Below are 27,183 nucleotides of genomic sequence, written 5' to 3'. Positions count from 1 at the left end.
TCCTAATCCAGACCTCCAACTCACCCTCAATGCCATACCTCCGTATTTTTTGCAGTAGTCTACCATGGGGAACCTTATCAAACGCCTTACTAAAATCCATATACACCACATCTACCGCTTTCCCCTCGTCCACCTCCTTAGTCACCTTCTCAAAGAATTCAATAAGGTTTGTGAGGCAGGACCTGCCCTTCACAAAACCATGCTGACTATCCTTGATCACATTATTCCTATCCACAAGGAGCACTCAGGTATGCGACCTTTTCCAAGTTTATGTTGGACAACCAGCATGCCAAAATCGGGGAGTAGAATTCTGTCAATACAGCAACATTATTCTGACCTCTGAGTTAAACACCATCAAGAGGGAGGGGTTCAGGTGAGGATTTCTGAACAGGTTAGGCACTTTGCTTCAACTTAATCTGTGCTCCAGCCAGGTATAAAGTGAAAGCATAAATAGAACGGTCCTCACATGAGTCCCAGATCCTGCCATGCTATAAATTAAAAGGGATTGAGATATACAGTGCCTTTTATTGAACCAATGACTGTTATCATTCAGAATAATATGTTATGAACTAGGCCAGACCACTCAAAACATTCTCAAACAGGCAGCTCAGGCCGTAACTTTGCTATTTAAGTGTACAGTGAAAATTGCCCAGAGTAAGTTAATTACGTTGACTGGCAGGCTTTAAAACAGACAAAACTGTATTCACGAAATTACAGAATGAAACACAAAGATCAGAATATAGAATACCAAGAACTCAGTCTATCCAAACTAGACTTAATTATGCTGTTCTGAAAATACATAACAGTCCCAATAAACAAACCCCTTAAACACAGCAAAAATGAAACAAAGACTTACACATCGAAGTTAGAAGGCCAGAAGGAGAGAGAGTTTAGCAGCCTGTTTCCATACAACCCACTGCTGAACGGAGTCAAACAAGACTTCAGCTTTTAGGACTGATCACTCCCCTTTCATTATAAAGGTCACTTCTAAAACATAAATGTTTTGGCCTAAAGTCTCATCTGTTTATGTATAAACAAAAAGGCCTCTCAGTAAACCCTTTCATCTCTGTACCAAACCAGTAGTTTTGGAGCCCAGACTGTTTTGCGACCCTGCTGAAAAAAACCAAGGACACAGTATCCTTGAGAAAAGGAACAGCTTTAAAAAAAAGACCAACTTTGTCACACCTCCTCCTTAAAAAAAAGGAATCAACAATATCTAAAGGTGGCTTCATTTTTCAAACCCTTCAAAAAGAAACAGGTTGGTACTTCAAAAATACCCTGTAGGTCTTTCTATTCCTTAGTCATCCTCCTCTGGGAGCACTGCACCGACACCCACATCACTGTTATCAATAGCCACCTTGAAAAGCTTCATGTAGTCAGGTGTGGCTAATACTGGGGCAGAGGTTAACATAGTTTTTAGGCTGTCAAATCCCTTTGACAGTCCGCTGTCCACTGAAACTTCTTGCCCTTTTTTAACAATTCGGTGAGTGGAGGACACACACTGCCAAAGTTCTGCACAAAGTTTCAGTAAAATCCACTCAACCGTAGGACTGCTCTTTTTGTCGACAGTGTGGGAAATTCCCCGATTACTTTCATTTTCGCATCCCGTGGGGTCAATTGTCTTTGTCCAATAATGTGGCCCAGGAAGGTGACTTGGGCTTTAGTAAATTCACTTTTTGTTAGGTTTACCACCAAGCCTGCCTTCCAAAGTCGACTGAACAAGTCCGATAAATGCTGTAAATGGTCCTTCCATGACTGACTAAAAATCACCAGGTCATCAATATAAACAACACAGTTGGGTAATCCGGCAATGACCTTTTTAGTTAGTCTCTGAAATGTGGCTGGAGCATTTTTCATACCAAATGGCATGACTTTAAACTGATATAGTCCATTTGGCATTACAAAAGCTAAAATTGTCTTTGCTCTTTCTGACAGAGGCACCAGCCAGTCGCCTCTGAGCAAGTCCAACTTAGAAACGTAAGTTGCTTATCCCACCTTTTCAGCACAATTCTCCAACTGTGGAATTGGATTTGCATCAGTCTTTGTAACAGCATTTACGTTTCGATAGTCCAAACATAACCGTTGGGTATCATCTGGCTTTGGCACCATGATTATGAGAGAGCTCCAGTTACTGTAACTCACTTTGATTATGCCATCTGAACCTGTGCCAACTTTAGAGGGTTTGCCTAAAAGGATGTTGCTTAATTGGAACAGCATCTCCTATATCTACATCATGCACAATTAGGTTAGTACTTCCCAGTTTATTTCCACATATTGCCGCATGTAATAGTGGTAACTCTCTCAGGTCATTTTGATTTTCTTGTGGAAGGTAATCCATTAATTTATCTCAATTTTTGACAACTTCCTCATTGTCCAATTTGATTTGAGGAATGTCCAATTCAGAATCCTCTGAACTTGATTCTTCCTTCTGTGCTGTAAATTAATACCTTCTCTTGTTTTCTTTGTCTGTCAAAATACTTTTCGAGTATATTCGCATGACACACTCTGTGAGATTTCTTCCTTTCTGGGGTCCCTATCAAGTAGTTTACTTCACACAATTTCTTCTGTATTAAACCTTGTTTTTAAAGGTTCACCTATTCCTGGAAGTAACAGCAATAACTTATCCTGAATGGCAAAATCGCGAATTTTTGATTTCTTAACCGCTTCCTGTTTCATTGTATGTTGTAATACTTTTAAAAGCTGTCCAACCAACTCCCCAGCTCTATTTAGTCATTCTCTAAAATTTGACACATAGTCCACATGGGTGGTCTTTGGATTCAGATTTATTAATTTCTCCTGAATTAATTTAAACGGTCCTCTTACTTCAAGCCCAAAAATTAATTCAAATGGACTGAATTTGGTCGATTCATTTGGGCATCTAGATTTTTTTTTTAGATTACTTACAGTGTGGAAACAGGCCTTCAGCCCAACAAGTCCACACCGCCCCGCCGAAGCGCCACCCACCCATGCCCCTACATTTACCCCTTACCTAACACTATGGGCAATTTAGCATGGCCAATTCACCTGACCTGCACATCTTTGGACTGTGGGAGGAAACCGGAGCACCCGGAGGAAACCCACGCAGACACGGGGAGAACGTGCAAACTCCACACAGTCAGTCGCCTGAGGCGGGAATTGAACCCGGGTCTCTGGCGCTGCGAGTCAGCAGTGCTAACCACTGTGCCACCGTGCCGCCCAGATCGCAAAAAGCACAAACGGAACTTCCTTATCCCAATCATCTGGACAGTCCTGACCATAAGCCCTCAACATGGTCTTCAGTGTTTGATGTCACCTTTTGAGTGCTCCCTGTGATTCTGGATGGTATGCAGTAGATTTGAATTGTTTTATTCCCAAGCTATCCATAACGTCCTTGAATAGTTTGGATGTGAATTTTGATCCTTGCTCTGACTATATCTATTAGTAGTCTCTATCTAATAAAAAAAGTTTGAGGAATTCTTCTACAAGCCTTTTAGCTGTGATATTGCGATATGGGATTGCCTCTGGAAATCTAGTCGACACATTCATTATTGTTAATAAATACTTACTCCCACTTTTTTTTGAGGTAGGGGACCTACACGATCAATCAAGACTCTTTTGAAATGTTCCTCAAATGCTGGAATAGATATTAAAGGTGCAGTATTTATTATTGCCTGTGGTTTTCCCATTAGCTGACATGTATGATACATCTGGCAAAATTCAATTCCATCTTTGTGTAGTCCAGGCCGGTAAAAATGTCCTTGCATTTTAGCCTGTGTTTTCCTCACTCCTAAATGACCTCCAAGTGTTAGCTCATGTGCCAGTCACAGTACCTCCTCTCGATACCCTACTGGCAAAACAATCTGATGAGCTTCTGTCCATTTCTCATCTGCTTGAATGTGTGATGGTCTCCATTTCCTCATTAAGACATCCTTTGTTAACTAATAACACACAGGGATGCATTCACTCTTCTTTTCTGTATATTCCTTTTGATACAACTGCTTTAAGTTCTCATGTTTCTGCTGTAACTCAATAAGCTTAGCCAAGCTAAAGATACTTGCATGTTTACCTATTTGCTTCTGTTCTGTCCCACTTACCTGATCAAAAACCATTTCTGATAATACTATTTCAGCTTCCTTATCTGTGCCTTTTGATCTCTCCTGCTTCAGCTTGTGACTCTGCGATCTCTTTAAGACACAATCTGGAAAGATTCCTGGATAAACATCCTGCATTGCTTCAGTTGTCTGCATCTGCACTGGCTTTTCAACTAGAGTAGGCAGCACGCCTACCGGTAAATCAGCTATATCATTTGCAAGGACAAATTGTATTCCTGGAGCTGGGAGTTTGTCCAGTACTCCTATCACAAATTCTCCCCTCTTCTCTGGACTCTCTAGCCTCACTTTACATAATTGAGCACTTTTTGTCTCACCGTGAATTCTCATTACCAGTATCTTTTCTGACAATAGTCCTTTAGGAGGACATATCTCATCATCCTTCAGCATCACAGACTGAGAGGATCCTGTGTCCCTTAATATTGTAACCTCTTTGCCTGCTGCTCCTGGCCTATGTATATTTTTTAAGCAGATCAGGCACTTCCTCCTTAACCAACCTCTGATCAGCTTGTTCACTGATGAAACTTTCTAGCTTCCACTGTGCTTTCTGTTACCACGCCAACAAAGCTCCCAGGCTTGTCCTGTTTTCCTACATCTGGCTTTCTCCTAGCCCACCAACACTGTGATTTCATGTGGCCCATTTTATTATAATGAAAACATCAGAGCTTTTTACCTTCTTTATCTCCTTCAAGGGTATCCTTTTTATCCTGTCGCAAGTTCTCCTTATGATCTTCACTGAGATCTACCTTTCTCTTTCCACGTGAGGATTTCTCTTTGCCCCAATTTCTATCCCTCATGGACTGAAACTGATTCTGGAAGCCAAACCGTGTTTTATGGACCAGCTCATAATCATCAGCCACTTCAGCTGCTAACCTTGCTCTCAGCTCTTCCACATCAGTTCACACTACTTCAGGCAGGAATTTTTGAATTCCTCCAAAATAATTACCTCTCTAAGGGTGTCAGAGGTTTGTTCTATTTTTAAAGCTCTTATCCATCTGTCAAAATTACATTGTTTGATCCTTTCAAACTCAATATAGGTTTGACCAGAGTCCATCCTTACATTCCTGGAATGTGGTCCATAGGCTTCAGGTTCAAGCTCATAGGCACTTGATATGGCTTTTTTCACGTCCTCATACACCCCATGTACCTCCTCTGATAGTGATGTGAATACCACACGAATCCTACCTACAATTTTTGTTTGGATCAACAAAACCCACATGGTCACTGGCCACTACATTTAGTTAGCCAAATGAAATGAAAAAAGCCTCAGCATCCTTCTCATCAAATTTAGGCAATGCTTGAACATACTTAAACAGTTTCTCAACAGGCGTTCGCCCACCATGGATTTGCACATCCCCACCCTCTCCTCACTATACTTGTCTTCAGCCTTCATCTCCATCCTTTTAAGCTGACTTTCCTTTTTAAGTGTCAGTTTTTGAAGTTCCAACTCTCTTTTCCTTTCTCTTCTGCTTTTAACCATAACTCAAACTGTTTAATTTCTGCTGTCCTTTCTTCCTCTCTCATCTCTAATTCAAGCTGTTTCATTTGCAATTGAATTCCTGCCATCTCTATAGATCCTGATGCTGTTTCCAGCCAGTTTAAATGCTGAGCTACTGCTGTAATTATATCTCCTTTCCTCAAAGAAGGAGGCAGCTCCAACCCCAGCTTGTCTGCTAATTCCAGCAGCCTGGCCTGAACCACCTTTTGTAAAACTACTAAGTTCACCTCGTTCACCTCCAGAAAGCTCTTGGCAACTGGAAGAGACATTTCTATCCCAAGCTTTGTCTACCCAACCACTTGCTCCGGATGAGCCCCCAATCTATTATGGACTAGGCCAGACCACTCAAAACATTCTTAAATAAGCAGTCCAGACCGTAACTTTGTTATTTGTTTCAGTAAGTGTACAGCGAAAATTACCCGGAGTAAATTAGCTAGGTTGACTACCAGGCTTTAAGACAAAAATGTATTCACAAAATTACAGCATGAAGCACAAAGAACAAAATATAGAATATCTACAGAACTCAGTCTATCCAAACTAGACTTAATTATGGTGTTCCAAAAATACAGAACAGTCCTAATAAACAAATCCCCTTAAACATAGTAAATGAAACAGAAGCTTACGGGCTGAAGTTAGGAGGGCAGAAGGAGAGAGAGTTTAGCAGCCTGTTTCCATACAGCCCACTGCTAAACTGACTCAAACAAGACTTCTGCTTTTAGGACTGACCACTGCCCTTTCATTAAACAAGTCAATTCTAAAACATAAATGCTTTGATCTAAAGTCTCACCTGTTTATGAATAAATGAAAAGGCCTCTCAGTAAACCCTTTCATCTCTGTATCAAACCAGTAGTTTTGGAGCCCGGACTGTTTTGCGACCCCTCTGAAATCCTTGATAAAAGGAACAACTTTTAGGAAAAAAGGACCAGCTTTGTGATGAATAGCAATCATTGCCCATTTAGCCTGTTAATCAAGTTAGTCTGTATATCAACAAAATAAAATAAAGAACTGTGAATGCTGGAAATCTGAAACAATAACAGAAGTTGCTGGAGAAACTCAGTCTGTCTGACATCATCTGTGGAAAGAAAGCAGAGTTAATGTTTTGGGTCCAGTGATCTGTATACTAAAATTGGTAACTTTGAACATGAACTATTCAGATTGACAGGGTATTTAGTCATTGAGAATGAATCCCCAAAGACAGATGACTTATGCACATGGAAATCAATTTTTCAAAAAACTCAGAAATGAACATACTCATTATCCTGGACTTCCATTTTGAAGTATATGAGTCAGACCAGTATGTCTCATTGACCAGTTTTCTCTTCTCGATGGCAATTAGAATTGGCTGCACGCTCCCAAGCTCTGACTCAAAGAACCATATAGATGTGAGCACAATAAGACCTCTGTACTATTGCACGTCACTTCCAATCCTTTTTTTCTTCCATCCCTTCTGGAATGAAGGGTCAGCATGGACCAGCTTGGGCCAAATGGCCTGGCTCTGTGCTGTAGGACTGTATGACTGTATGAAGGTTATTTATCAACATTTTTAAAATTGCTTTGGATGGGCCTTCTGACCATACAGGGATGGCTGCTGGGAGAGAAAAGATTTTCCTACTGAACGTGCCTCATGATGTCTTTATGAAACCCACAGACTGTCAGAGAACAAGGATATAACTTTGCTTACGCTTTCACAAAGGGCATATTGGAATAGACAGCAGACCTCTTTAAGAGGAGTCTCAACTCCTGGACGGCACTAGCAAGGCCTTGCCGAACACCTCAGTAAAGCTTTTTAAAATTACTTTTTTAAACTTATTGTTATACGAGGAACTAAGTCTTTATGTTCAACAGTTTATAGCTTTTCACCATGTAGAACATTTGATTGAGAAAAAAGCAAATTACCCTCCAAGTTATACTATGCATAAATATAACCAACAACAAAGCATGCCCATCAAAAAATAAGCAGAATCCATGATTGATGTCAGAATAAGAAGGTCTCTTTCTTTCTTGGAACATTCCAATTCATTAGTTTGGGAATGGTCACCACTTGATTAAGTTAGACTAAATGATTAAAACATTTTCTCATGGTATGTTAATTGTCCTCAAGACTTGACTCTGATTCTTGGACGTCTGCTAATTGGAATGATGAAATATTGGGCTCTTAATTAAGTTGTCTCCAAAATCCACAGAAGAATAACCATCTGTTATCAATAACCAGACATTGACCCTGTCTGGCACAAGAGTGATCTTTGTTCATCAAGCCAACCAAAGACAAGGTACCTTTTAATCTCAACAATTTTTTTAAGTCAGAGTTGGAATCTTTTTCAGCATCTGAATTTCTTTCATGGGCCAGTTTACAGTTAACTGCATCTTCTCTGATTTAGTTTATAGCAAGAAGTTTGTTACATAAAAAACAGCAAATCGCAGAAACAGAAGTCTCAAGTTTTTGTCGGCAATGTCAGGAGAACCAAATTGCAAATGCAGATGAAATCTAATATTAGATTTAGTGAACCATATTTGTTCAGATTTGAAAAGAGATGAACTATGATTTTTTTTTTGTCCACACCTCTACAATGTAGAGCAATTAAGGACTGAAAAGCTGTAACAATATCTTGAAGCCCATTAGTGTAGATAGAGGCCTTTCGGCTCATGAATTGAATTGAATTGAATTTATTGTCACGTGTACCAAGGCACAGTGAAAAGCTTTGCCTTTCAAGCAATACAGGCAGATCACAGAGTTAAGTAGCATAGATAAGTAAATAAAATGTAAACAGTGGCAAAAACAAAAACACAGGTACAGGCAAATGCTAAGAGTTTGTGAGTCCATTCAATATTCTAACAACAGTAGGGTAGAAACTATCCGGTGTGTGTGTGTGTGTGTGTGTAACTTCTCCCCAATGATAGAGGTTGTAAAAAAACTTTGCCAGGGTGGGATGGATCTTTGAGAATGATGGCAGCCTTTCCTTGACAGCGGGCCAGGTAGATGGATTTTATAGATGGGAGGTTGGCCTTTGTGCTTGTCCAGGCCGAGTTCACCACTCTCTGGAACTGTCTCCGATCTTGAATGGTACAGTTGCCATACCAGGTAGTGATACATCCAGACAGAATGCTCTCGATGGCAGACCTATAAAAGTTGGCAAGGGTATTCGCCATCATGCTAAATTTCCTCAGCTACCTGAGGAAGAAGAGACGTTGTTGGACCTTTGTAATCAGTGCATCCACATGAAGAGTCCAAGAAAGCTTGTTGTGGAAGACCACTCCCAGGAACTTGACAATCCCCACTCGTTCCACCTCTGTGCTGTTAATGTGTAGGGGAGCATGGGTAATATCCAGCCAAAAGTCAATAATGAGTTCCTTGGTTTTGCCGGGGTTGAGAGCTAGGTTGCTAGCACCATTTTTCCAGGATTTCCACCTCCCTCTGTACTCTGTTTCGTCGCCATCTGAAATTCGAAGTCTGCACTGACATTCTGAAAGGCGTCCCACCCTGTCCTTGTAAGCCTCAACAGTTAATTCACCTAGCCTGCACATTATGGGACAATTTAGCATGGCCAATCCACCTAACCTACATATCATTGAATTGTAGGAGAAAATCAGTGCACTCGGCAGAAGCCCAAAAAGACACATGAAGAACATGCACACTCAACACAGACCGTCATCCAAGGCTGGAATCAGAATACAAGTCCCTGGCATTGTGAGGCAGCAGTGCTAACCATTGAGCCACCATGCCGCCTATGTACAGTGACATTATTTCTGGCATACAGCCTAACATTGTTAAAATTCCATTTCAAAAGTTTTCAATTCAAGGTCACCCTAGAAAATGTGAATTGCAGATTGTTTCAGATTGTGACCCATATGTCACAGAAAAGCTTTTTCTTTAGCAACATTTATTTTAAATTAATGAACTCTACTCACTGTTGACAAAGAGTGAGAGAGCATACTCAAAACAAGTATTACATTGAAAGCTTTCCTTTAAGCATTAAAACACATGCATGGCTCCATTTCTGATTTTAAAATCTGAATAATCTGCAATGTATGGTCTGAGCTGCCGATATTGAAGCTGTTTGAGTATAACATGCTATGATTGCTGGATAGTCTCAACTTGTAATCAAAGTTTGATGTAGCACCGTAATAACATTTTGATATTGTCAGAATTATTTTTACTGCTGCTGATTTGGTGTGAGCAGCATATGGATAATGGATTCAATTTCCTGAGTTACTTGGGACAGATACATGCTTTGCTGGAAAACCCATTGCTGCAGTGTAACTCCTTTTCCTTCCAATCTGATCAATCCCACGACAGGCAGGAATTTTGTTGTGTTTACTGCATAATGGTTCATTGCCCAGTAGAAAGGAATAGCAGCTGATTCAAGTAAGGAACTAATCAACTGTTCAGACTGTGGATATTAATGGCTGGACAGAAGTCTTGGGATTCACAGACAGATGTAGGAAAGTGAAAAGCCAGAAACATTTAGGGGTTACCGAAGAAAAAGATAAAATGTAAATGTAACAGAGAACACAAGAAAGAGTGAGTGCAGCTATCTGTGGAAAGTAACAGGCAAACATAACAAACAAGCTGCAGAGATGGACGATAGAACAATAGGGAAAAAGAAGAGCAACAGAAATTTCAGAGATTGGGTAAATTGTTCAATAATAGGACATCCTGCAAAATAATCCCTGCTTCTTTTGTCTACCACCAATGGTCTTCATAAATACCTCTCCTCTATTTCCTCAAATATATAGTTTGCAAAGCTCATGGACGTCTTCACCACTAAGAATGGAACTATCTTCCTCAGACACATCCTGCCCTTCCAGCAGCTCACCAGGTTACACTTCCTCCAAAGCAAGGCTGTAATGAACTTTCATCTTTCTCCAGTTATACCCATTTTTCCCCCTCCATAGCTCAGTGTATCCATGACATTCACTCCTATTCCCACAACTTCTAGTCTTGATCCCTACTCCAGCTGATGTTCTTAATGATGCACCTTGTTTAGGTGCTGTCTCTCTCTAGTTTAAATCTAATTGTCATCACTCTTTTCTTAGAAAAAGCTACCAACCTTGTGAACTATTACTACATATTCAGCATCTCCTTTTGCAAACTCAAAACAGTTGATTTGTGCGATTCTAAAAGCAAAGCCTTTTGCTCATAGCTGCTCCAGCTGCTGCAGCCTTAGCGCACCTCCCATTTAAGGCAAACAGATTGCCTTTAAGAAATGCAGGGTACTTGTATATCTTGAACTCGGATTTCACCAGTTTCCTCATTTCCCCTCCCCCCACCTTGTCTCAGTCAAATCCATCAAATTCAGCACCGCCTTCCTAACCTGAGATCTTCTTCCCGACCTCTCCGCCCCCACCCCAGTCTGACCTATCACCCTCACCTTGACCTCTTTCCACCTATCACATTTCCGACGCCCCTCCCCCAAGTCCCTCCTCCCTACCTTTTATCTTAGCCTGCTGGACAAACTTTCCTCATTCCTGAAGAAGGGCTTATGCCCGAAACGTCGATTCTCCTGTTCCCTGGATGCTGCCTGACCTGCTGCGCTTTTCCAGCAACACATCTCCGGCTACTTGTATATCATACTCACCAAGCACACAACTACGGCCCCTGCTGTATATGCAGCCAGTCAGCAACACGCTTTATGCTGGATTACATGGCTCAATCGTTGACACTGCATCAAGTATTTGCTTACTGCTTGCACCACATCAACTAAGCATAGAATAATCATGAATTATTATCCCTTTGCTTTATAATGGACGTAATCAAATTTTTATAGCACTCTGTCAATCAAGGTTTGAGCTATCAGGAGAGGCTGACTAGACTGAGGCTATTTTCTGTAGAGTGTCAGAAACTGAGGAGCAACCTTATAGAAGTTTATAAAATCATGAGGGACATGGCTATGGTGAATAGTCAAGATCTTTTCCCCAGGGTAGGAGAGTCCAAAACTAGAGGGCATAGGCTTACGGTGGGAGAGGTAACATTTAAAAGGGAATTGAGAGACAACTTTTTCACACAGAAGGTGGTGAGTTTATGGAATGAGCTGCCAGAGGAAGTGGTGGAGGCTGGTACAATTACATTTAAAAGGCATCTCTATGGGTATATGAATTGAAAGGATTTGGAGGGATATGAGCCAAATGTTGGCAAATGGGACCAAATAAATTTAGGATATCTGAGTGGCATGGACAAATTGGAGAGAAGGGTGTTTCCATGCTGTACAGCTCTATGACTCTAGTTGCCTCCTACTAGATATATCACAATGCAACATGTTTGAATAATATTGATAATTCATGGGTCTCTGAGGATTTAAAAATGTTATTGAGCATTCAGTTCCAGAGAGAAATTCAAAAATTATCCCATGATAGAGTATACCATTCTTTAACTTTGAATCTCCAATAACGAATCAGCAATTTATTTCTGGTACCTGCTTTAGTACAGACTGGTAGAATTTACAACAGTAAAGTCATCAATATCTTCACAGCTGCTTTTGGTTACCTGTAAAGTGACTGAAAATGCTGCAGAGACAGACTTCATATGATCTGATTCAGAATTGAGCAATGAATTGTTCATGCTGCTCAGCCATTCAGGTGCTCCTTTTCATACGCTGGAGATCTCCTCATGTGCAATCACGTCACAAGTGATTTCAGTCATCCAATGTTTACTTGCTTACTGTGCATTTCAATCGTACAACAGTCTGATGTTCACCAGAGCATTTGATCTGCTATAATTTCAGGCAAATAACCATTTGCCTTCTCCCTTCCTGTAACACAAATGGTTATTCAAGCATTTGTGTTACAGCAAATAGTACCAAAATCATTGAAAAAAAATTACTTGAGATGTCCGCAGCATTACAATACTACTTTATGAAACTAATCAGAAAATATTTTCGCTGGGCCATGATAAGTACAAAATACAATAAATGCTACTTAGAACAACAGTAAAACCTGTTACCATCAGGCAAAATAGTTTAAGCTAATTTTTAGATATTTCCTAGTGAGGCCGACAGATGAAAATGAACAATTCACTACAGGCAGCTGATTGAGATTAACTGTTCAGTTGTCCTAAGTGTTTCACACCAGCATTGAAAAATTGTGATAAGGTGTCACTATAACACTAACATCTATGTTCATAATATACTAAAAGTGGAATCAATTGGATCAGATTCAATATGAATGTATTTGAATTTTAATTTGTATCCTTCATTAATTTATACATTTTAGAAGCAATGTTCATAGGTTCCTTCAGAATTACTTCAAAGGATTGAACAGTTAGAATTACACAGCACAGAAGAGGTCCTTTGGTTCATTTAGTCTGAACCACCAAACATTCACACTACCTACATTAGTCGCATTTTCCTGCACTAGGCCCATAGTCTTGAATATTATGAAACTTCAAGAATTTATCCAAGTACTTTTTAAAGGCTATGCAGTTACCACCTTCAACTACCCTCACACTTAGTGCATGTCAGACCCCAACACTCTCTGAGAGATAATTTTCCTCAAATCCCCTCTAAACCTCCTGCCTTTCACCTTAACTGTGTGCCTCTTTGTTTTTTACCCTTCATCTAAGAGGAACAGTTGTTTTCTGTCCAAGACAAAAATAGAAATTGCTGGAAAAGCTCAGCAGATCTGGCAGCATCTGTGAAGAGAAATGAGGGTTTATGCTTTGGGCCAAGTGACCCTCAGAACTTGCTTTCTATCCACTCTGCTTATGCCTTCATAATCTTATACAGTACACTTCCATCAGGTGCCCCTCAACCTTCTCTGCTCCAAAGAAAACAACCAGAATGTTATAGTACAAATTATTTTGGATTTTATATTTATATAGGATTTTATACATATATAGTTGTACAGTCTATTGATATTATTTATATCAAATTACTTCAAATGTTCAAAGACGTGCATTATTAATAGTTAAAGGCCTTTGTTATGCATGTCTTGGGAGCAGAGCTGCAACAAACTCATTATTTGATGAAATATCATCAGTAATTCTTAAAAGAAAAGTGCAAAATACAAACCCCTCTGAGTCAGGCAGAGATACTGCATCTGTGACTGGTTTGCTAACAGATGCAGAAAGTAAAGTCAATCTTATTGCTTGCAGGAATATATTGCCAGTGAATATCAGAAGCTTCTTTGTATTCCTGTTGGGAATTCATGTCAGATTGATATGCAAACCCAGTTGCAGTGCTGCAGCCATTTCTGAAGGATAAGTTACAAGGATTTTGACAATAAAATGAACTAAAACATTCACTTAGGCTATGACAGCATCATTGAAATAACAATTTAAATAACAATAAAGCTGGTATATTAGAGACAAAATTGTGAAATGCAAGAGATGTAAAGAATTTATCAACAAGTCATCAATAAGGAGAGATCATAGAATAAAATCATTCTCACATGCACCAGTTCATTGTAAATTCCAAGATTTGTTTCTCTAACCTCAGTCAAGTTGTTTTGGAAAGCTGATGAATGAAAATCAGAATTTTCCACATCAAAATGATGAGAATTGCAAGACAAAACAGCGGATATTTTTGGGCTTTCCAAACAGGTCCAGGGTCGGGAAGGACAAAGGTTATTTCATCTTATAAGACGGTCTGATTAAACAGATTTAAGTGGCATCATTCTCCATTAACACTCACAACAGCTATGCCCAATCGTTCCTCTGCACAAAAGTCTACTTTTCAGCAGAAGTCCACTGAATAAGAACCACAGAGAGGACCTTTAATGTAGAAAACCCTTAAACAGGGGTTTCACACCTTCTAAGATCCATCCTCCATATTTTGGTATCAATGACATGAAATATAACTATGGACACAATTTCCACTTTATGTGATATCCCTTTTATCTTACCAAGCACTAGTAGATACTCACAACAGCAGTTGCTTTGTGACAGCTTGTTACATAGTGGTCACTCCACGAACAAATCCTCTGGACAGCTTCCTGTGACTGAGTCATACATCTGAATGCCAAGCATGTCCTTGCAGACTATGGCTTTTTGCAACTTACTGATCTTAGTCTCCTGGCACATAAGGCATTAAATATCATTAAATGTCTTAACTGCCTAATCAATCCCACCTTGGCTAAGTAAGACCACCAAATGTGGTCAGATCCTGCTCTCAGCAGGGAATTGTCTTTACGTGTGATTTCTGTCAGCAAGGTAGGAAGAAGTCACATACCCAGGCATTCATTGATTAGGTCAAGTGCTGCAGCCAGAATATCTGGCATTTAGCCTCAACCTTGGTGTCATGCACTGAGGACATGGGTCTACCTTACAACTGGCTACATTTTAACACAAGTAATACACATAAGACTTAGTAAATGCCACAGAAAGGCCTTTGGCAAAATCAGGAAAAAATATACAGATGTTGAAATAGTGTTATATCATGAGAAATATCAAAATACCCTACATTAACTAATCTGTCTCCTCTGTAAATATATAGAAAATAAAACAAAATATAATTTCATTTCTGACTTGGTTAATATGAGGTCTGAAATCAACACTCCTTGTCTGGTTCATTCTAACTCTGCACAGTGCGCATCCATTGAGGAGTCACAATTGCTTGTTTATTCTCAAAACATATTACATGTTCATCATTACATTTCATCACAATTTTGAATTAGTGAACCACACAGAAATTAAGACATTTCATCCTTAAATTAATGCTGGCACTTTAATTGATTGTCTCAACTACCTATGCTCTCATGCCTTCCCTCAATTGTTTTAATATTTGCTTTCCTCCTTCAGTCTCTGATTTGATTCCATGATGTGCTGCTTTGTTCACTTTCTGCAGAAGAGTTAATATAACAGCACCCTTTCCAATGCACAATTTTAACTTATTCATTCGCAGAATGTAGGCATTACTGGCTGTGTCAGCATTTATTGACCATCCATTCCCGGTTGCCCTTGAGAAAATGGTAATAAACTGCCTTCTTCAACTGTTGCAGTTCATGCACTGCAGGTACACCAACAATGTTGTTATGGAAGGATTTCTAGGATTTTGGCCCAATGACACTGAGGAGTGGTGATATATATACAAGTTAGGATACTGAGTGGCTTGGAGGGAAACTTGCAGATGGTGGTGTTCCCATGTGTCTACTTCCCTTGTCATTCTACACGGCAGTTGTTCTGGTTTTGCAAGATGCTGTCATTAGTGGCAATGCTCTATGAAGTCCATGAATATAAATGATATCTTTAAAGTTATGAAATCGACAACCTCTGGCAGCTGCATGTACACAATTAAAAACATAAATTAAAAGCATAATGAAGTTGCTCTTAGTGATTTCCTGCTCTCCAGTGAGCGAACAATTGAAGTTCCCACAGATAAACTCCTTAGAAAATCACTTAAATTGATGTGAATACCACATAGTAAAGACGCTTGTGAAATCGTGACTTATTGAATAATGTATTTTGCAGGGAGAAAAAAGTACAGTAAAAAAACTTAACACTAATTTAATATTTGGAAATGAAAGTACAGATTGGAATGAAGCTCCATTTTGATGTGTACAGTATTTGGAGCAGTATGTCCCATGTGTCAGCTTTGCTGTTTTCATTCTGGGAAGAGAGATTTTAACAATGTGCTAATTTCATAATTAATTTATGAACAGCCACTCTGACCCCGAGAAACTAAATTCAACCTTTGTGTAACGTCAAACATGTCCAATATTTAAAAATATCGGTGCCTTTAATCTAATGTCTTCAAGTGTGTTTATAATTTCTAAACTCTAATGCTGAATGCAAACATCAAGCTTTGTTCTGCTCTCTACAAAATGAGTAAGTGAAGAATAATCAGTGCATTTTATTTCCAAGTTTCATGTCAGTGAGAATTTTTCAATGTGTTTACCTGCTTAGTCTACTCGATGATATCACTGCTGCAATAAACCAGAGTTAATATCTGAATTAAATTACACTGGGACAAATGAAATCCACATCACGAAGATTAATTTCCTTCAGGGTCAGTGGTGAAGGCTAATATAAGTCTTAAGTTGTGGTCTTACCTTCTGTCATAAATGACTGACATACAATCATCATTATGCCTCATCAACGCAGTTTAACTTACAGCATATCTTTCCACCACTGTTTCCAAGACACATGGCAATGTTTTACAATGCAGAATGTTTTACAGAGCTCCCAAAATGTGACTTTTGCTAAATGGCTCATAAGACCATAAGACATAGGTGCACAAATTAGGCCATTCAGCTTATTGAGTCTGCTCCACCATTCAATCATAGCTGATGTTATGAAGTTGAAGGCGTGTATTGTACCTTTAAGAAGGAATGAATGCTGTTATACACTCAGAGCTTACAAGCACATGTCATATGACTAGCTAGCAGTCTCAGAGTGTACTGGAAAGTTGAAAATATGGAACAGTTGGCTGTGAAATGGATACCTGAGTTGGTTGCTGTTTTGACAACAATTCGAATTTAGCCAATCAGTTTAAATTATGCCTCAGGATACTTTTACAACACGTGGTAAACTCTCCTGCTTAATTTAAAACCAGCAACATAGAAAAGATTAATCCTATGCAGTAATCTATTAAAATTCGAGCGGCCAAGAACTATATAAAGTAAATATTCACAACTTTATTTCTTAAAGTATAACAGAGAATAATTAACTAAACACAATTTACAATTTCCTTCTCTAACCTATCTTTTACCTTCCCTTCTATAATGCTAATCCGATAAAACTCCCAATTATGATTTCTTATCTCAAGACCAGGCAGCTATAAGTTCTTGTCTTTGGATCTTCCTGTGTCTTCTTTTCTCCTTGTGAGGAATTCCTGCGTCACAGGTTACTGATTGAAAAGGGACTTTCAAGCAGTCGGGTACATGCTAGGATTGGCAGTTTTCCTCTCAACTGTTAAACCTTCCCCCGGTCGTATACCCCAGAGCATTGGATTGTGTCATTGGCTTTTAAGGTTGTCAATACATTCAATTCAAACTACTCGAGTTGTTCAAGCCAGTATTACATACATTACTACCTTATTGAGAACACTTGGTGCTGTGTGCAGTAGTTCTGCTGCTTTTAACTCTCTTAAAGGTACACCCACATCTTCAAACAATACTAAAACCCAATTGAGTTTGAATTTATTGCCTTGCCAATCTTGAGCCGATAGAGACAATGTTGGGGGTATAAAACAGGCAGGCATTTTGAAAGTCAGACAGGTAACTGCCATTGAGACAGAGAGAGACCCAAAAGATTGAAACACTCTCTATCAAAGGTACCATTTTCATATGAAACATATTTGCAGTAAAACGAAAGAAGAGAGACCTTCAGCCGGAAGAAGAAAGACACCAATGATGACAGCCGCTGTATGGTTTTGAAATTAAGTTGATGTAATTTTAATAAGTGCTTTATTGGAACAGTATATTGTTATAGAGTTGGTGGCAAATAATAAGCAATTAAGAGAAAGTGCATCTTAGAGTTGTGAATAGTTGTTTAATGTTCACTTTTAGTGTTAAAGAATAAATTGATATTATTTTATTTAAGTAGTGGAATTTGAGTTTTCTTTGTCACTCATATTTTAACAGATTATGACGTCATACAGTCATAGAGTCATAGAGATGCACAGCATGGAAACAGACCCTTTGGTCTCCATCACAATCTACAGACCCAGAAAATAACACTGTCTTATTCCTCTACAAAACACTGCCCCAGGTTATATTAATAGTTACAGCTTATATTTTACGTTTAATCAAGAAACATCTCAAAAAACATATAATCAAGAAAGAACCCCACTCTACTCACTACTGCAGATATTCTGTAGACCACTAAAAACAATTAACTTGTCTGGTTCTGTGCTGTGAACTTCGCCCAAACAGTTCCTCCAAGATCAGTTGTGAATTTTACTGTTTGTTAATTTTCCCAGATGCACTCCAATGTCCAGCGATACAGGAATTCAAACAGCAAAGGCAGTACAGCGCAGGTTCACTCTGGTGTCAGTTTTTTTCTGTCTCTCTCTCTTTCCTGCATTGACCTTACCATGTGCTTCCTTTTTTCTGTTCTTCTCCCTTTTAAAACTGCTGTTGTTTTGACTTTTCTTTTCTAAAGTTCCAAAAAAATGCAACAGCATTTAAAACAGCATTTGCTGTTCCTGGAATTCGAGGAAAATCACCTCCAGCACCTAAAATACCTCAAAAAAAAGGAGCAGCTGTTGCAGACAGAAATTTTTCCCGTCTTCCATCTTGGATTACCCCTGAGGTGAGTTTTTCTGGATGTTTGGTTTAATTAACTGAAGGGCTCACCATTGTATCATAATACTGATAAATTTCTCATCCCCATTCTCCCACTTTCTCCCGTAACCCTCGATCACCTTGATACACAAGAACCTAACCATCTCAGTCTTAAATACACTCAATGACTTGGCCTCCACATCCTTCTGTGGCAATGAATTCCATATATTTACCACTCTCTGGTTGAAGAAGTTTCTCCTTATCTCCGGTCTAAAAGATCTTCCCTTTACTATAAGGCTATGCCCTCATGTCTCTATGTCTCCTACCAATGGAAACATTTTCCCAACATCTAGTCTGTCCAGGCCATTCAGTACTCTGCATGTTTCAATTAGATCCCCTCTTATCCTTCTAAACTCCATCCAGTATAAACCCAAAGTTGTCAAACGTTCTTCATAAATTAAGTTTTTCATTCCTGAGACCATTCTCATGAACTTCCTCTGAACGCACTCCAGAGCCAATACATTTTTCCTAAGATATGGGTCCAAAACTGCACACAATACTTCAAATGTGGTCTGATGAAATCCTTATAAAGTCTCAGAAGTACATCCCTGCTTGTATATTCAAGTCCTTTCAAAATAAATACCATCACTGCATTTGCCTTCCTAACTAATGACTCAACCTGCAAGTTTACCTGGAGAGAAACCTGAACTAGAACTCTCAAGTCTTTTTGCAATGCAGACTTCTGAATTTTCTCCCAATTTAGAAAATACTTTATTCCTCTATTCTTCCTATCAAAGTGCATGACCTCACATTTTCCCACATTGTACTCCACCTGACAGTTCTTTGCCCAATCTCCTAACCTGTCCAAATCCTTCTGCAGCCTCCCTGCCTCCTCAATGCCACCTGTCCCTCTACTTATCTTTATATTGTCTAAAAGCTTAGCCATCATGCCCTCAGTTCCTTCATCTAGACTGTTAATGTATAATAAAGTGAAAAGTTGTTGTCCCAACAGTGGTTCACAGGTTCTATATGTCTCAAATCATGTGATGCCTGGAATTAATGTTTACCTGTCTTTGGTCTCGCTGGAATCATTCTCCATCCTCATTTCACCACAGCAACCAAACCTTATTTCCCAGTGCCAGCTAAGGTTGTAACTACTAAAACTTAATTAGTGAAGGATTGAATCTAAGCCAAATTTTACACACTTTTGTATTTATTCATGGAGTTACACATTGCAAACTTAAAGCTCTTACCTCAACAACCATACTTTTGGTGTGTGTCTATTATTAGGGACACAATTAAATCACCAATTATTGTTTAGCATCTGCAAATAATTATTTGGAGATTTGAACAACCTACAGCAAGCAGCTCACAACAATGCAGAGTCACTTTCAGTGATACCTTCACTAGCTCCTCCAAATCCATTGACAATGTGGGCAGTCCAACAGCAGTACCCTTGTCCAAGTCAACATCACAGCATTGAGGCACTCTTCAATCAAAACCTCCATGGGATGGAACATATCGTTCATATACCTGAGATCACTCTCTGAAAACAACTCTTCTACTCCAAACTCAGTCCCAGAAGAACAGCAGAAATGATTTAGGGATGTCCTCAAGGCATCGATGGAGCGATCAAATTTGCCAACTCATAAGAATCCCTAGTTTGTGAACCACTGAAATGGAAAATATTTACTTGAAAAGGCAGAAGCTTGACTGAGAACACACAGAGGTGAAGTTGTTCTGCTAGAGAGAGTGCACCAATCTCCAACCAGTTCATCTACCTGACCCTTCAAGTGCCATCTGCTGTTTATGTGGTAGAGTCCACAGATTGTACTTTGGACTTAGCAGCTACCTGAGAACCCATTGAAGTGGAGTGAACATAGATCCTCCTCAAGCCAAGGGACAGTTAACAACAACAAATATGACTCTATTGTGAATGCATAAACAGGGACAATTACAATATCAGAATGAAATAGGTGTTAGATAAGATAGGTTACACTTTAGGGAAAGGCTTTTCTGGAATATCTGGAGAAGAAGGACAATTATATGTGATGGATTGTTCTTTAGTTTTGTACAACTTATGCCATAAGCCAGCTTTCTCTGAAGATGTTAACATTTAAGGAACAGAGAGATCTTACGCAAACACAAAAATTGCTGGAGAATCACAGCAGGTCTGGCAACGTACATTGAGATAAAGCAGAGTTATCATTTCAAATCCACTGACCCTTCTTCAGAACTGATAGTAGCTTAGGAAAAAATGGTATATATGCCCCTGACAGGGACCGAGGGGGAAAGATTGAGTGGATAAGTTGAGATCTATCACAGCATCTTGTTCGCTGGTCAACATCTCTGTCTCAGGCTTGCTGCACTGCTCCATTGAAGCTGAGCTGGAAGAACAGCATCTTATTTTTCACTTGGGGACTCCGCAACCTTCAGGATCAATTATTTTACAGCCTCCAGACTTTCTTTCATGTCTGTACCCATTCCCACACCCCAGGCTCTGTCATGAAATGAGCTGCTTTTAGCATGGCCAACCCATTTTCACAGACTCATGGTCCCCATTATCATCTTTTCTTCCTCCCTGGTTTACGAACAGCCATCCCTTTGTCTGTCTGACTTTCTTTCTGTCGCTCTGGTCTCCATCTTCAACAATCCACTCACTCCTTTACCGCCGCTCTCCCAATCCTGTCATCAGCATATATGTCACCGTTTCCAAGCTAAAGATCAAACCTTAACTTTGTTTTCTCTCCACAGATGTCCAGACCTGATGAGTTTCTTCAGCAATTTCTGTTTTTGTTGCAGATCTTCAGCATTCACATTTCGTGGTTTTAATTTAGAAAGATTTTAGGATTTGTCACATTTGACTGTCACAAAACATTAGTTACACTGAATTATACCTAGCAATACGGGGTGAAATTTGTGCAAGGTTTTCAATAGCTCATTCAGAACAGTTCAAATTGAAACATCATTATTAGTTGGAGAAAAAGACAGAGGCAGATTCCATGTTAGTCTTCATCTCCGCACTCAGATCTCGCATATCACATACTCATGACTTCTCCTACCACTCTCTCATCTGGAACATCCTCAACACAAGGGCCATTTCCTTTCCATTGCTTGTGGAAACCATTTATTTCATGTTTTAATTCACTACTCCCTGTAGGTAACAGCCGAAAAGTATTAGAAAATTTAGCATGGCGATTATCAAACTGTTTGAACTGTATCACGAGGGCTCCTAACTAGGTTACTGGAATCGGATTTGAACTCAAAATCTACAGTGCAAAGGCAGAGGCACTACGTCTGAACCACAACACTTTCATGCATGGAGCTGGTACCTCAGAAAACTACTACATTCTCCATCAAACCTCAGATCCAGCCTGAGATGCAAGATTACAATAATATCGGAAACATTTTAAAATAGGAAATCTTGTACTAGTGATCAGGTCATAGACAGGAGTGCAATTGTAGCAGTTCTCACTTGAAGCTGGACCACTCTAGTATAATTTCTCCAACTGTCTGTATTTTTTAAATGCTCTTCTCCCTTTTTTAACGGGAGATAGTGGACCTTCTCTCTAATAGTCTCATAGTAAACCAACAGTAATAAGTGCTATTACATCACAAACTTCCTTCCTCAAAAATGCTAGGGGCTTACGTTCATCTATCATTATAATAACAAGACTAAAGAAACTACAGAAATGTACAATAAATGCCTTTCACTTTATTGTTTCCAAAGAACTGTATAATGTCTATATAACTTTACAGGAATATGCAAATTGATGAAATTAGAAAGATTTTTAAAAAGACAGAATATGAGTAAATTACTTTTGAAAGAACATGTTGAAGTGAAATGAGGCAATAGTGTCTCATAATGTAGAGACAACAATTTCTTCACAGGCTGAAGATCTCTGTGGCATCCCAGGAAAACACTCTGGAGGTTTTATTTGACTTAATAAAATTTATGTTTCTAAATTTCATAATAATAATTTAAAACACAGCCAACAATCACATTTGCTACTAGAAGAATAGACTGAGCAATATCTGAAATCCATCAAAGTGACAATAAGAATAACAGAAACTGCACTTACATGTGAACTGCACATTTGTAAATTTCAATGAGCCAATGCATGTTATTAGGATTGACAGGTTTTTAATAAGCTGTGTCACTTTAAAATTATGAAAAATGTAATTTTGATGTATAACCTAGAACCATCATTCAGCCTGGAAGATCCCTGAATTTTAAGCACCAAGAATTGTACGAACAGAAAATTATGGGAGGAACTTTTGTAAAAGTAGTGAAGATTGCCAGTTTGTTAAAGATAAACTTTGAATTTTATCAATTTGTGAAGAAAAGCCTCATTCCTTTGGGGATAAATACTGATCATCAAAATTATAACAACTTTATGAGACTAAAATTAGTCTATTCAAAAAGTTCAAATTGCTGAAATATCATCTCTAGCAAGGAAAGCTTTAATAAAACTTCATTCATTTATGTTTCATTTAAAGACATCGCAAACTGAACCATAGTAACCCATACAGCCAAAACCTGAAAATGTTACAAGTTGTGGTATCAGTGGTATCACAGCATGGAATACTGTCTTATAGCCTCTTTGATCCAAGTTGAGGTGGATAGAATTACAGTTCAAACAACTAAAGGATCCTAATAAAAGAAGTTTTTTTTGGCCTTTTCACCCCAGTTTTGACTGAGTGCAAGAAGGGTCTTGTAATGCAATGATAATGTCCCTACCGCTGAGCGAGAAAGTCTAGGTTCAAGGCCCAACTACCCCGTGAAGGTGTATGCAAACAGTTTGATTCAAAAATATATCCGAAATATAAGCACATGAGCAACACACAATTAATGTCTCATTAATAATCTCCCCTGGGAAGACTTTAAGATGTTTCACATAAACAGGGATTGTTTAAATAAGCGACTGACAAGTTGATTCTGCCATGACTACTTCCTGGGTCTGCTACTGAATGACTGAATAGCCCCAAAGTTGACAGCAGACAATTTTACAGAACCCTGATTGCCATTTCTGGACTGAACTGGAGGGTAAAGCTCAAATGTTCCTAGCATTGAATGCTCATTAATTACACCCATATGAAACCATTTATTTCTCCTCATTTGTTTGCTTAATAAATAACGAAAATATTTGAAAGTAACAGATTAAAAACACATTTAAAAGTAGCTGGAAGGTGTTATAAATGCCTCTGTTCAGTCAGGTTTGTGTTTCCAACTATTACGTTAGAAGAGTTAGATGAAGTGATTTATTCAAGATAAATGTCAAATTTCTGAGGGACCATGACGTCATTGTATATTGTGCATTTTCTTGATTGCTGAAGGGCTGGAGCAAGCCAGAATCAATAACATGTTCTCAATTTTGACGGCCAGCACTGAAAGTAATTAATTATATTCATAGTGACAGTAAACATACTATTGAATCTTCAGACAGTTATGCCATATCATGTGCAAAACTACATAAACACTTACATCCATTCACATATAACATTCACTGCACTTAAAATGGGGGTTTAGATAGGGTCGACAGTGAGAATCTTTTTCCTCGTATGGAGTCAGCTATTACAAGGGGGCATAGCTTTAAATTAAGGGGGGGTAGGTATAGGACAGATGTTAGGGGTAGGTTCTTTACTCAGCGAGTCGTGAGTTCATGGAATGCCCTGCCAGTAGCAGTGGTGGACTCTCCCTCATTATGGGCATTTAAGCGGGCATTGGATAGGCATATGGAGGATAGTGGGCTAGTGTAGGTTAGGTGGGCTTGGATCGGCGCAACATCGAGGGCCGAAGGGCCTGTACTGCGCTGTATTCTTCTATGTTCTATGTTCTATTACAACTAAAGGTTGATGTTAGCCCAATCTGGACTGCAAATCCACTTTAGAATTGCTCCATTATTTTAAAATTAAAAAGCAATTAATTCGATGGGAAGTACTGCAGGAAATGTTGAGAGATCTTCAATAGTACCATGAAGCCATACCATTCAAAAGGAACGCAGTTGCCAACAGTCATTTTGACTTCGACCAGAAACATTTGGCACAGATTTCATTGCAGGCCTTTTTCAAACAAATCCAATCAAATGAAAAATCAAACATTTAGGCACTATGCTAAATAGAATTCAGGAAGACAGGGTATTATACAGAAAACCAATCAGTGACTAGAGTCATACCCATCTCATCACAAAGAAGATCAATCACAGTCCAAAGACTTTGAGCAAATTTTCTTAATACAGCATCCTAGACGAGCCTGTCATAAGCTCAGGAGTGGGGCCATCTATTAACAATTCTATTGTACTCAGCTCCATTAACAATTCTTCTGACAATGAAAAGACTCACAGGAGCCTTCAGCAAGATCTGCATCACATACTTAAAGCTGACAAATGATAAGTAGCATTCACTTTATTCAAGTGCCAATAAAAGGTCATCTCCAACAACAGAATGTCATCCACTTTCCTCAATCATTAGTGGTACCATTATCAGAATATCTGATACTAACATCATTGTGGAAGCTACCTCCGACTGTACCAAGCACATCAATACCATGGTTACACAAATGAAAAGAGGTTAGGTGATGGATGATTCTAACTTAATTGTTCACTGGTGCAAAGCTAATTCATGAATGCCTCATTTAAGGAATGAGATTGCAAGTATCAAAGGCAAGGGAACTGAAAAGTGTGGAGTTATTATAATATGCATAATGTTAGGGAAGAAGCTAAGGCATACTGAGGAAAAAATGAATTCATTTTTAATAGTAACACCAAAGCAATTTTAATCTCTAAGTGGCAACAACTGAGCAATAGTGATCATAACATTTTTGGATTTGACACTTGATTGAACAAAGCAATCCCACTGTAAACTGAATCTTGTCATGGATAAAAATTGCATCAAATTTGGAATGTCAACAAACACATTTTGCATGATCAATTGAGATGTTCTACTAAACAGAGGTAGGTAATAGCAGTACTGAATAACAATGTATTGATTTTAAAGCCACATTTTTGTCAGAAGAAGCTGTGGGTTTCCAAATTTTATCCATGGACCTGGCATCCGAGCCAATACGAACTCTCAAGGCACATTGCTGACACACTTACAGGACGCTTCTACATTTTCATACTGCACCCCGCGTGGCATCAGAAACGATCACAGTAATGCTGTTGAAAGGGCACTGTGTGCTCAGAGATATACACCCAGATCCTACAGTGGACCAGGCTGCAATAGTGGCCTATTCATTTGCTTTCTTAGGCTTGCACATTTTGAGCCTACCTAGATGAGCATGGTATCTCTGCCTTATTTTGCTTTGCCTTGCCTTATTGCAGTTTGCCCCCTCAGCCAGAAGTACCGGTTCACATTACATCCGTCTAACCTTGCTGTTTAGCACAGATACAATGCCAAAATGCTTGCAATGGCTGTCAGCAAGCATCAAACAATCAAAGGAGCTAGCCTTCAGTCAGGGATTCCAAGCACAGTAAGTCAAGGACACCCTCTGATACCAATCCCGGGGACTGGACATAGTCAGCCACTTGGAGAAGTCAAAGTCAGGACTTTGTCGCTTCAAGCTCAGGGACCCAGATGTCAGGAAGCCAACCACCTGTCTTGACTCTTTCTGATCTATTGTGGGCTGCTGTGTTCCAAGAGTGAGACACAGGCAGGTAGTAAAAGACATGAAAATGGAGGGGCCTAGCTGTCACCTGTGCAAGCGAGTAGGCAGTGCAGAGTGTATGCAAGGTTAGTGATTTCGGGGGTTGTGGTGGGTGACAGTAAGTCAGGAAAAATATTGCAGGCAATAATGAGCGTGGTACGGCATGAGCCTTATAAAGAGATGGGTACCAAAACAGAGATAAAGTGTGAGTTACCAGAAATAAGATTGTGGCACTTACACCGGTAGAGTGAAACAGGTCAATGACCTTCTTCCCACACTACTTGATAAATGATACAGCATTCCAAAGGAGATGCAGCTGGATAGTTAAACATAGACTTGTTGTTTAAAGGTGCTGCTCCATCAATTGTTTCTTTACCATTTGTCATATAAAATGGTATCTCAATAAAATGCATTGAACAGCATGAAGTTACAGTGTTTGTACGGTGGAAATGAAATAAACATGGAACAGAAAGTTAGAGCTGATCCAAAATAACATAAGGAGCCTGTCTTTTACTCTAAAGTTAACATAAGTGTCAACTATAGTCCGCACATGTTTAATTAGGCATGGGTTCAGACAGAGGAAGCTTTTTATCTCTCTGTGAGAAGCATCTGAGAGACCCAGACTCTCATATATTTTTCACATTTATATGACATCAAAAGCCCTGAATGTGCTTAAGGAGTCTTGTGAGACCAAAAGGAAAGAAAGAAATTTCTTTTTCACTGAGCATCCTGCTGCTCATGTACTTACAGTACATCATGGAAGGCTGACAGAGGAAATACAACAAAGACCGTGACTG

The sequence above is a fragment of the Chiloscyllium plagiosum genome, chromosome 20, assembly GCF_004010195.1.
Source record: "Chiloscyllium plagiosum isolate BGI_BamShark_2017 chromosome 20, ASM401019v2, whole genome shotgun sequence".
Classification (NCBI taxonomy): Eukaryota; Metazoa; Chordata; class Chondrichthyes; order Orectolobiformes; family Hemiscylliidae; genus Chiloscyllium; species Chiloscyllium plagiosum.
Note: the sequence above shows the minus strand (reverse complement) of the source record.